The sequence below is a fragment of the Passer domesticus genome, chromosome 4 (assembly GCF_036417665.1).
Source record: "Passer domesticus isolate bPasDom1 chromosome 4, bPasDom1.hap1, whole genome shotgun sequence".
Classification (NCBI taxonomy): domain Eukaryota; kingdom Metazoa; phylum Chordata; class Aves; order Passeriformes; family Passeridae; genus Passer; species Passer domesticus.
The window spans coordinates 2,721,674-2,732,714 of record NC_087477.1 but is presented as its reverse complement, the minus strand read 5'-3'; the positions used below and the strand labels follow the sequence as shown (position 1 = coordinate 2,732,714).

General features: G+C 51.6%; 1 long non-coding RNA gene across 1 annotated transcript; it reads left to right on the top strand.

The window, feature by feature from the left end:
* The first annotated feature begins 693 nt into the window (after positions 1-693).
* LOC135298408 (uncharacterized) lies at positions 694-5,086 on the top strand. The gene is made up of 3 exons (XR_010360390.1): positions 694-988; positions 3,992-4,125; positions 4,403-5,086. It is a non-coding gene; the product is annotated as an uncharacterized LOC135298408 (long non-coding RNA).
* Positions 5,087-11,041: the final 5,955 nt, after the last annotated feature.

The window sequence follows — 11,041 nt, the reverse complement described above, 5'->3', positions numbered from 1 at the left end:
GCGAACAGGGATGTTGTGCCACTGAGGGAACAAAACCAGTTCCCAGTGCTGCTGCTACAGCAACCAGGAGCTGGTTGGACAGCAGCAGTGCCTGGGGCAGACAGTGTTTGTGCTGAGCTGCAGAGGAGCTGAGCCCAGGGGCTGTTGGCCAAGGCCAAGGCCCAAGGAGCATTTCTCAGCTTGCAGCATAACATAAAGAATGCTTGCTTATTTCAAATACATTACCTGCTTGTAAGCCTTAAAATACAAGGCACAGATCTCCATTATTAAGCTTAGAACTTCCTAATATCTCACTAGATATACTTCTCTGGAGCTTAGGGAGTTATTTTAGCCCAGCATTAATACACAGACCATTGTTCTACTTGTGCTTATTTTTATACTTCTTACATAATTTTCTGCTGACCTATCTTATGGCTACTGCTTAGCTCTAATCACAGTTCTCCTGTCTCTGAGGCTTGCCTTTTGCAGCTTTCCCAAACCCTCTGATTTTATGGATTCCTACACAGAGGAGCTGAGCCCAGGGGCTGTTGGCCAAGGCCGAGGCCCAAGGAGCATTTCTCAGCTGGCAGGGCGGCCTGAGAAGGGGAGGGGGGAATGCAGCAGCACAGGGCTCATGGAATGCATGGACCATTGTGACACCGTGAGGCCTTGTGACACCAAGGGACCATTGTGACACTGTGGGGACCAGTGAGACCAAGGGACCATTGTTACACCGTGGGGCTTCATGGAATCATGGAGAGCACTGTGATATTTCGCTCGCCTCATGGAACAGGGGGACCATACTAAAGCTGTATGGTTCCATGGACACTAGGGACCATTGTGACACTGTGAGGCCCCATCTACAGAGGGTCCATTGTGACACCAAGGGGCCTCATAGAACTGTGGAGACCATTATGATGCTTTGGGGTGTCATGGAACCAAGGGGCCATTGTGACACAGTTGATGAGTTCTCTTAGAAGATGTGGTTGTAGATGCAAGGAGAAATGAGGTTAGAAATGATAGGTAACAGCCTGTCCCTCATGCTTCTCTCTTGCCACAGACGACAAAAGCAACAGCCGTCTCTCCCCTGGCTCCTTCTGCTCTTGGACAAGAAGCCAAAAAGGAGCAAAGTGAGCAGGACAACCACATGCGTCCAGCTGTGCTCACAGCACAGCCCCATCATTCCAAGAGACTAAGTGCCAGTTGTGGGTGCTGCTGTCTTTAGTGCAAGGCAGAGGTGCAAGTTTCTGAGCAGCCAGCACTTGCTGTTGCTGGCCGAGGATGCTGAGTGCTGGAGTCCTGCAGGATGTAGCCATTTCCTGTGGGCAGTGACAGCTCAAAATTGGCCTTTAACCTGTCATGCTGAGGCACCGAAGAGCTGGGGGCTCTGGATGACCCTTTGGCTGCCTGACTCAGTGAAGCTCTATTTCTGGGCTTCTGCAGTGCTTTGGCCAAGGGCACACATGGCAGTGCTGGAGATCCCAGGGCTATGTTGGTTTTTCCATCGTGGAAAGGTGTGGTTGGCTTGTGGAAGTGTTCTGCAGTATTCCTGAGGAGTTCTTCACTCGTACAGACTCTTTTGGCCCAGCTGTCTTTTGGCTTTTGATAAGCTGCAAGGAGATGACTGCGCTGTCCCTGAAGCTGTGGGGGGCCATTTCTGTCCCGTGTGGCCAAGGAAAGGAACTGCGCAGTTGCGAAGCCTTCTTGTCAGGCAAAAGGCAGAAGTGGCGAATTTCTGTGGCTCTGTTCCATGGTGAAGTCTGCAGCTTTGGAAAGTGCCTTGGAGCCTGGAGTGAGGGTGAAGCTGCAAGTCCTTGAGTGCTCTCTTGTGTTGCTCTGCACAGGAGGGACGTATTGAAATGGAGGATGCAGTATTTGAAGTCAGATGGGCAACTTTTTGGCTGGCCAGCTGCGTAGGCCAAAAGGAGCCAGGGGTGCTGCCGGTCCAGAGCAGCTGAACGTGAGGCAGCCTGTGGCCAGGTGGCCAAGAAGGCCAAGGGCATGGTGGGCTGTGTCAGCAGCAGAGGGGCAGCAGGAGCAGGGCACTGAGCGTTGACCTGTGCTGGGCAGCGCTGCGGCCACAGCTGCAGTGACTGCTGTGTGCAGTTGTGGCCCCTGTGAAGCAGAATGTCACTGAGGGGCTGGAGCGTGTGCAGAGAAGGACACGGGAGCTGGGCAAGGGTGTGGAGCACAAGCCCAGTGACGAGGTGCTGAGGGAGCTTTAGCCTGGGCAACGGGAGGCTCATGAGGGGACCTTCAGCTTCTACTCTCTCCATTGAACTATTTTAGCCACTTTTTGTAGTTACTTTTTCCCCCCTTTTTTTTTAACTGCTATTTTGTCTTTGCTTGGAGAATGAGGCTTCTTCATTTTCTTTTTTTCCCATCCATGCTGCTTTTCCTCATTATTTTCTGTCCTTTTACAGGACTGGTACTGGTTCTGCTAGAATTTTAATTTCTAAGGTGTCACTGCTGTAGAATGAAATAATTTTGCATGACAAGACATCATTCAGTGCTAGCACCTTGGTGCAGATGAAACTGTGTATTTCTTGGCCAGCCAGTATGGCATTTGAGATCACTTTCAGGTTATCAACGCCTGTGGCTTTTTGCAGCCCAGGGAATCAATTTGTTTTGTGTTCGGGAATTGAGCAGGATATCATTGGCCTTTTATTCCAACCGGTCCTCAGAGATCAGAGGAGCTGGGAGGGGCTGGGCAGCATTTCTGATTTCATCCACTTCAGCAGTGTCAGTGTGGTTGAGTCCAAGAGAAGAACTTGCTCAAGCACAGATGCAGAAAGAGTGCAGTTCTCAGTGCAATGCTCTGGGTCAGATCGTTTTCCATAAGTACCTACAAGCTCCAAATTCCCCAAGAGTGTGGTTTATTGAAGCAACAGAACAGCAATCTCAGGATTGCTGCTGAGTGGGGGCACTGCCTACCAAGTTTTGATGTGAGAGAGGACAGTAAAGACAGATTATAGTAGTGAGATCTACCTGTCTGTCTGTCTGTCTGTCTATCTATCTTCTATCTATCTATCTATCTATGTAACTTTTACATAATTGAATCTTCCCATCTCTGGGCCAAGGATGTTGGAGGTGCAAACCTCACCTAAAGCATCCCTTTCAGGAGAGGATTAGAGACATGTTCCGTGTACCAGTTCTGAGCAGGCAGAGATGTTTCCCCCTCCAGATATGGGTTTTTCCCCCTCAAAGCTGTTTTCCTTCTCCGGCCTCTTCTGCCCTGAAGTCCCCACTTAATTCTTTAAATTTCTGCCTGTCCTAGAGAGGTGGAACAATTCCATGGTTAGGTGCTGTTTGGTGACTCTGCTCATACATGCATTACACGACACATGGTTTCCTTCACTGGCATCCCCAGGGGTGTGTAAGTGCATTCGTTAATTGGGGCCTTATGAGAGTCTCTGTTACTGCTGGTCAGAATTCTCAGTTGACAAAAGAGGGAGAAAAAACACCTTGGTCCTCTTCCATATACTGAGGCGGCTGTAGAGGCTCTGTGACATACATCAAAGTATCTTTGCACGCATCCCTATCTCCTGAATGACCAGGATTTCTAACAAGAGTGTAGATGTCAGGAAGGCAGGAATGCTGGTGCAGGCCTGAGGAGAACGTGAACTGCAGAAGTGTCTCTCCCAAGGGCTGAGCTCAGCCAGGAAGCCACCTGCAGAGCCAGGATGGAGCTGTGGGACAGGGCTGGGTGTCAGTCACTACTGAAAGACAAAGAGGACATGGCAGGAGCAGAGGGAGGCCCTCACCAGAGCCTTGAGGAATGCCACACCTTCCCTGTCAGCTGCCTGAGAGGCTGTTGGAGCTTCAGTGCCAGATGGCCCCTGATTGTAGTGCCAGGCTCACTTTGGAATCTGTGCCTCCCCACGGGCAGAGAATGACCCAGGAGAGCATCAGCACAGTGCCTTGGGAATGTGTGAGCCCATCAGTCTCTGAGTCTTGGCTCACAAATATCACATGGGAAGTTGAAACCCATTTTCTCTTGCTTTCTGTGAAGGTCTTTCTAGAGAAAGAGCAGGGGCAGACTGCTTATCAGAGATGCCATGCCAGGCTCAGGGAGAGCTGTTCCCAGCCCGAGAGCAGGAAGAGCAGCTCAGGCAGCAGGTGGAAGAGCCACAGCAGAATGGCCAGGTAAGCCTGACTGGCCAGGTGACAGAGGGAAGGGCAGGAAGAGGGGCATAAAATTGAGCTCTTGGGACTGAGGAGGCCAGGAGTCCCACAGGCACTGAAAGCACAGAGCCTTGGAATCTGCAGAGATCAGCACTGGGACAGGAGGTTTGCAGTGGAAGCAGAGGTGGATAGGGAAGCAGAAAGACGTGGCTGAATAGATGTGCTTTTGAGGCTGCAAGAGGAAAAAGCTGAGCCTGATGGCAGCTCCCAGTCACTTGCTCTGCATTTGTGTGTACAGAACATCAAGGCAGAGCCACAAGCAGAGCTGCCCGAAGCTCAGAGTGCCATCATGGCAGTGAAGAGAAAGAACAAGGAAGACATGAGAAGAATTCAAGAGGAGATGAATCTCCATCAGCACAGGGGCGATCAACAAAACCAGGTGAGAGAAAGAGTGGCAGCCACTCCACTCATGAAACTTCCTCTCCATTGTTGTTTACAAACCATCAAGGAAGATGTGCAGGCAGAGCTGCAGGAATCTGAGGCTAGGAACAAGGCAAGGGAGAAGAGGCTGGAAGAAGAAATGAAAATCATCAGAGAGAAAGTTAATCACCTCCCTCAGGCTCTACAAAAGCAAGTGAGTGAAGGAGGGACAGCCACTGCAGTCACCAAACTGATGCTTTCTGCCCTTCTTGCCTTTCAGTGCAGAGCAGCAGGGAGTGGGGCCATGCCTCTGAGTGCCATCCTGCTCTAGTATATATCACAGTCACTCTGAAGGACATTTCCTGCTGGATCTCAAGTGCTGCCCTGGACAGTGGGACTTGTTCTTTGGCTTTTGGCCAGCAATCATCCAAATTGATTCCTGCTGGCATGTTCCTGCTCTCTCTGTTTCTTTACAGGGGAACATGGTGACCCAGAGGAGGATTGAAACAAGCTGTCTGTATCCCTTGTATATCTGTTCTTTCCCTTTGCTCACAGTCAATGACTCTTGGCTGAGAGGGACAAGCTGTGGTCTCTGATTGTTTTGTTCTCTGACTTGAGGTGCAAGTGTCGACATCTCACCTGGCAGACCGCAAAGACTTCCAGCAAACAACGGGCAATGAAGGGCCCCAAGGTTGGTGTGAAGCACAGGAACTGTCCCCACCAGAAGTGCTACAGGTTCAGCACACCTACATGGACTCTGGCACTAAACCTGCTGCTGCAGCATTACCTGGGGGAATCTATTCTGTTGAACCTGGGAATTCGAGCTGGGGCAGTTTGTTCATCTCCAGGTCTGACAGCAGCATGGCTGCTCCGAAACTGGAGATTGAGAAGTACCTGGAGATACTGGGTTAGTGTGGCGTATTTCTTGTCTGAGGGACAGTGTACTCTGTGCAGGTGTCAGCACAGCTGTACCAAATGCTCCTCCTGAGTCTGGTGTCCCACTGGGGACATTCAGGACTCCCCAGAGGAAGTGCTGTGCTCTGAGGCAGCGAGGGAGCGCTCTGGGTGTTCCTGCTGCCTCTGAGGGCAGCTTGGACTGGCTTGGCTTTGCCTGAGCTTCCCTCTCTGCTAAAGGCTGAAGCAGCGATTGTTTTTGAACCAGATGAAGGCTGTGGACAAGCAAATCATCTGGACAAGTCCTGTGTGCTAGTGGCCAAACTGAACACAATTTTTAGCTTCTTAAATTCTCCTTAGATTCCTGACTCCCAAATAGTCATCAGAGCAAACAAACCTCACAGAAGTTGACTGGTTTTGGAGTTTTGTCTTTTTGGCTGGGGATTTATTTTTGTCATTTTGGTTGAGGGGGAAGGGTTGTTGTTTTGTTTTGCTTATTTTTGTGGGGTTTGTTTGTTTTCTTTTGGTTTGTTTTTGCTATTGTGGTTGTTACTATTGTTACCCAGCTGACCACAAAGGGCTCAGAGTCCCTGACAGTGGGGCTGCCTTTTGTATCTCCTGGAAGCTCGGATCTCTGCTTAAAAGTGAGCATCTTGTATTTTGTTTCCCTCAGAGAGAATGGTGACCATGGAAAACCCTGTGATTAAATACACAGAAAGGGGACGTATTGGCAGCGGGTGAGTCCAAATGCAGTTACTTCTACACAACCATGGGCCAGGAGTTTTTCTGGTGGAAATGTCTATCCAGCATGAAGTCAGGCCAGCTGGAAACATCTTCACACCCTGAGGATAGATTGTCCCATCTCTCAGTGCTGCTCAGAATTTGTGAGTGTGCTCAGAAGGCTTTGTCAGAGACATCTTCATGCTGCTGAGGTCTTGCCTGCATCAAGGAGCAGGACCTGGAAGATCTCCTTGTCTCTCAAGTGTAGGACAGCTCTGTGTTAATTTCTTTAGCATTTCTGTATGTCTCACAATCATACTGACACACTAATGAAAAAAGAAGAATCTTGCTTGCCTGAAAGGGCAACCCCCTTATCAAAGCTGTCAGGTTACAGTTCTCAGGAACATTTCTTTCCCATGGTTTGCTGAAGGAAATAATCTGTGGTTAGGATAGGAACCACACAGTTTAGAAACTGAAACCCAAGATGAAAGAATAAACTCCCTTTAGGAGCTGAGGCAGTGAACCCCAGTGCTTCAGGAACAGGCGCAGTGCCCATGCACTTGAGAGGAAAATGCATCATCTGCCTTCTGGCAGAGCCCTCCTGCATCCTGCAGGTTCTGGGCATTTGCAGGAGACATCTCCTGTGTGGGCTGGCTTTCACTCCAAGAGCTAAACAGCTTCTCATTTCACTGCTTCTCTTTTGTTTCTAGGTCTTTTGGAGAGGTGGTTAGAGCACTCAAGAATGCCACAGGAGGAGAGATAAATGTCAACAGCCCTGTGTTTTTGGTCTATAATTTCATTATTTTCATGAAAACATGCATTCCCATCTCCACATTTTTGTGTTTCTAATTATTCATATACCAAAATACTTCTTTTTTAACTCTTTATTTATTGCAGTTGGTAATTTTTATGTCCTCGTTCTTAAAAAAAATCCACAAGCCATTTTAGCCTCTGGCTCTCAAAGGTCGTTTCCTACCTGTCTGTTTTAAATCAGGGCTACAATTCTTTAATGCAATTGAGACAGGTCCAGGAAATGCACACCAGGCACACCAGTGATTCCTCTTGTAGAATGTCATGGCCCTGTCATAAGCCTCTTTTCTTTTCTTACCCACGCCCCCCCCAACCCCCCCCCCCCCCATCAGCTCAACATTTAGTTGCAAACTTAAACAAGATGAGCAAAATAACAACATAACAATGCTGTTGTGGGCCTTTGGGATCACCCTTGCTGATCTTTCTGCTTTTTCTGTTGACCAAGGCTCTGATCCAGGCAAAGAGATTGCACTTAGTGACACAGAACCATTTGGCTGGAACTCTGCTGATTTCTAGTAACAGCTGGAGGCCTGGATCTCCACAGGATGCTTTGGCTGTCCCAGGCTTTGTTGGCTTTTAGCTGCAAATACCATTGCCCTTGCTTTCTTATCCAGACATACCATGGCTTGGCAAAAACTGCCCAGTGGGCCATATTCCAAAGGCAGTTTGGGCTGGAGTTTGTGAAGGAAGGAGACCCTTATCCAATTGCAAACCACATTAAAAAATTTGTAAAAGAGAACTTCCCATCCTTAACAAATAACTGACAATTCAGAAGTGGACACAGAACTTATTTACAGAATGAAAAGAAAGGGAATTTTCCAATGGAGCTGTGGGTTCTGTAGTTTTTATTCTGACTCCCACTCACAGATAGCACTGGAGAAAGTCATGTCTTCTGCCTGCCATGAATTGTTTGGCTGCAACCATCAGAGGCATCAGTCTGGAGACAGGCTCGGCTGATGTTAGGAACAGGAGCTGCCCCAAGGAGAAAAAAAATGAATGAACTTGTACCTCCCAAACCCATCTCCCCACAGGCTCCAGCAGGATTCCTTTGGTTCTCAGAAATACAACAGATATAGGGCTGAGAAGACCATTTGGATCTATGTGATCATGCCCAAGACCACGCTCATGCTGTTTGGGTTTTGCCATTTTTCTTTTCTATGTTTTCTGTATTCTTTGCACATATATTGGTATCTCTGTAAGCTACTCTATTAGTGACTAGTTTTCCCAATACTTTTCCACGGCCTTTCCCTAAGCAGAAAGACAAACCTCCAGAGCTCCAAGCACTACTGGGGGGGAGGTAGAAGGCCCCAGTGCTATCTTGGTTCTTCCTGGGACAGACCCCTCCAGGCAGCTGGTGGAGTCACCATCCCTGCAAGTGTTTCAGAAAAGACTGGATGTGGCACTGGGTGCCATGGTTTACTTGAGGTGTTAAGGCATGGGTTGGACTCCATGATCTTGAAGGTGTCTTCCAACCCAGTGATTCTGTGATTCTGTGACTGAGGAAACTTTCCCTGCAGCCCTGGAAAGGGCTCCGGGAGCCCTTGGCCAAGGACGGGGATCAGGGCTCAGGGAAAAGCAGCAAAGGGCTCAAGGCGAAGGCGAGAGGGCAGAGCTGCCACAGCGTGGCCCAGCAAGAGCCTCATCTGCTCCTCCTCAGGCCGCGCCATCCACGCTGCCGTTTGTGGCGCCGGCGGCTCCTCTCGCTGCGGGGCTCCAGCGCGTCCCGGGGGCCGGGCCCGTCCTCTTCGGGAAGCGCCGGAGCCTCGGAGGCGAGCGGCTGCTGCTGCGGCCGGGCGGGGAGAGCTGCGGCCGCGGCCCCGGGCACAGCGAGCTGCCGCTATGGCCGGCTCCTGCTGTGGCTCCTGCCCGGCGGGCACAGACACGGCCGAGGGCTGCCCGGGAGCTTCGTGCCGGTCCGCAGCGGGCCCGGCCGGGCTGCTGCTCTCCGCGGCCTCTGCCCGCCGCTGCCGGCCCCGCCGCGCTCCCGCTGCCTCTGCCGCAGCCGGGCCCACACGGGAGGCGGCACATTCCGGCCGGCTCGCAAAAGCCCTGCCCGCAAACCCCCCGCATGGCCTCGGCTCAGGCACAGGCTGCCGGCGTCCTCGCAGCTGCGAGCCGGGCCTGGCCGCTGCCGGCCTCGGGCAGAGCTCCCGCCTGTGTCTCCATGGCCGCGGCTGCTCGGCACAGCGGGCTGAGCACAGCCAGCGCCAGGAGCAGCTCTTCACGGGCCCGGGCTCCGGGCACTCCGAGCTGCAGGCAGCACAGAAGAGGGCTCTTTGTTTCACCTCCTCTTTCAGCGCTGCTAAGAATGTAGCCTGCAGCAAGCTGAGAACACCAGAGCACGGAGCCCTTTGCAGGCAGGGCTGTGTCTGCTGGAGGGGCAGAGGGAGCCCAGCAGGGATCAGACACAAACCAGCAGGGCACTGAGGAGCCCCTGTGGTGGCAGTGAGCAGCTCCGGGCTCTGGGCGCTGCTGCTGGCATTTTCTATTGAGCCATCTCCAAGGTCTTCTCTTGTGCTCTGTATTTCTAAGTGTCTTCCCTCTTGCTTCTTGGTTTTGCTTGTCTCCTGCACCTTCATTTCTCCAAATTTTCCTACCCTGTCAGCAGCAACCCCCATCCACAACTGCCTATGAAATATGAACCAAGCAGCTGGCATCAGCAATGTGTAGAATCCTATGGCTCAGGAATTCTTATGTCAGGGCCCTGTCTGTGCCTTATGCTTGTCAGCACCTCCTTCTCTGTGCAAAAACTAGTGATGAGTGGAGGTTTTTTCCTAAGAGCTCTGAGAAGCAAATGATGTGCTGGGATTCTCATGAGTGGATCCATTAAGTTCATTGCTGGGAAACACAAAAGAATGCCAAGGTAGCAGATCAGCTGGGAGCTGGTCACTCCCTGCAAAGGGCTCATGTATGATGTGGGAATACCACGTTCCAGGGTGGGCAAGAAGGATCAATGTGCTCAAGGTGTAGCTGCTGAGGTTTGGGTTCACCTGGAGCACAGTCACGGGTGGTGAGCACTGGAAGATGCAGCTGCAGTCCCCATCCATGTCCCTTTCAGTGATGGCTTGAGGGTGTCTCAGCCTGGACCCAGAGCGCCCTGGGGGGCTCCTGGGGCTGGCTTTGCACTCAGGGTGAGGATGGCCAGGAGCCACTGAGGCCGGCAGTGGGGACCAAGGCTGGGGCTCGTGGCCTGGCAGGTGTGGCTCTGGGAGCTGGGACATGCCAGGGCATGGCTCACTGCCACTGTCCTCCGGAGCCCTGGCTAGCTCTGTGATGCTCCAGGGGCAATGGCGAGAGCAGGGAAGTGGCTAGACTGGGGTTTTGCCTGAGCCAGAACCTCTAAGCCAGCCTGGCAGTAGAGACCCTGGAGGAGCCACAAGCACCGAGTGAAAGAGGCAGAGGAGGCTCTTCTGCAGTGCAAAGTCCAGCAAATTTATTAGGAGAGGCAAGGACAGGTTACACAGGACAGAACTGCCAAACGGGAACACAAGCCGACCTCTCGCTCGGCTCTTGCTGTCTGGGAAGGTGCTGCGAGCTGTGGTGGCTGCACTCAGCCTTGGCTGGGAGGATGATCTGTTTTTAAAAACTCTTAAAACAGGGCGCAGGCACCATATAGTAACCAATAAACGAGTCCCAGGGTGTGGTTTTGAGGGCTGAAACAAATCAGAACAAGGGGAGGACAGAGGGTTGGGATAGGGATTGGATCTTAGGGTGAGGTACAGGGAACTTTCTGGAACAAAGGGCAAGGTTTGAGCTGATGGACAGGGCAAAGGGGCCGGGTTGTTTTGACAGACAGGGAAAAATCTGGGAAGGAGGGAGGGGATTCCTGGAGGGCCAGTTGGGTAGGAGGGCATAAGGCAGGGGAGAAACTAACTGTGATAACTCGGGGAACACCTGAACATACGACAAGCTAATAGAACATTGGACTCAATAAACTAACACGCCGCAACCCAGGAATTGAGGCTCTCAGCAGCTGCGAGGGGGCAGTGTTAGAGCACGCAGCAGCTGGGGGAAGTCATCTCTCGGCTCTTGCTGTGCGGGAAGGTGCTGCGAGCTGTGGTGGCTGCACTCAGCCTTGGCTGGGAGGATGATC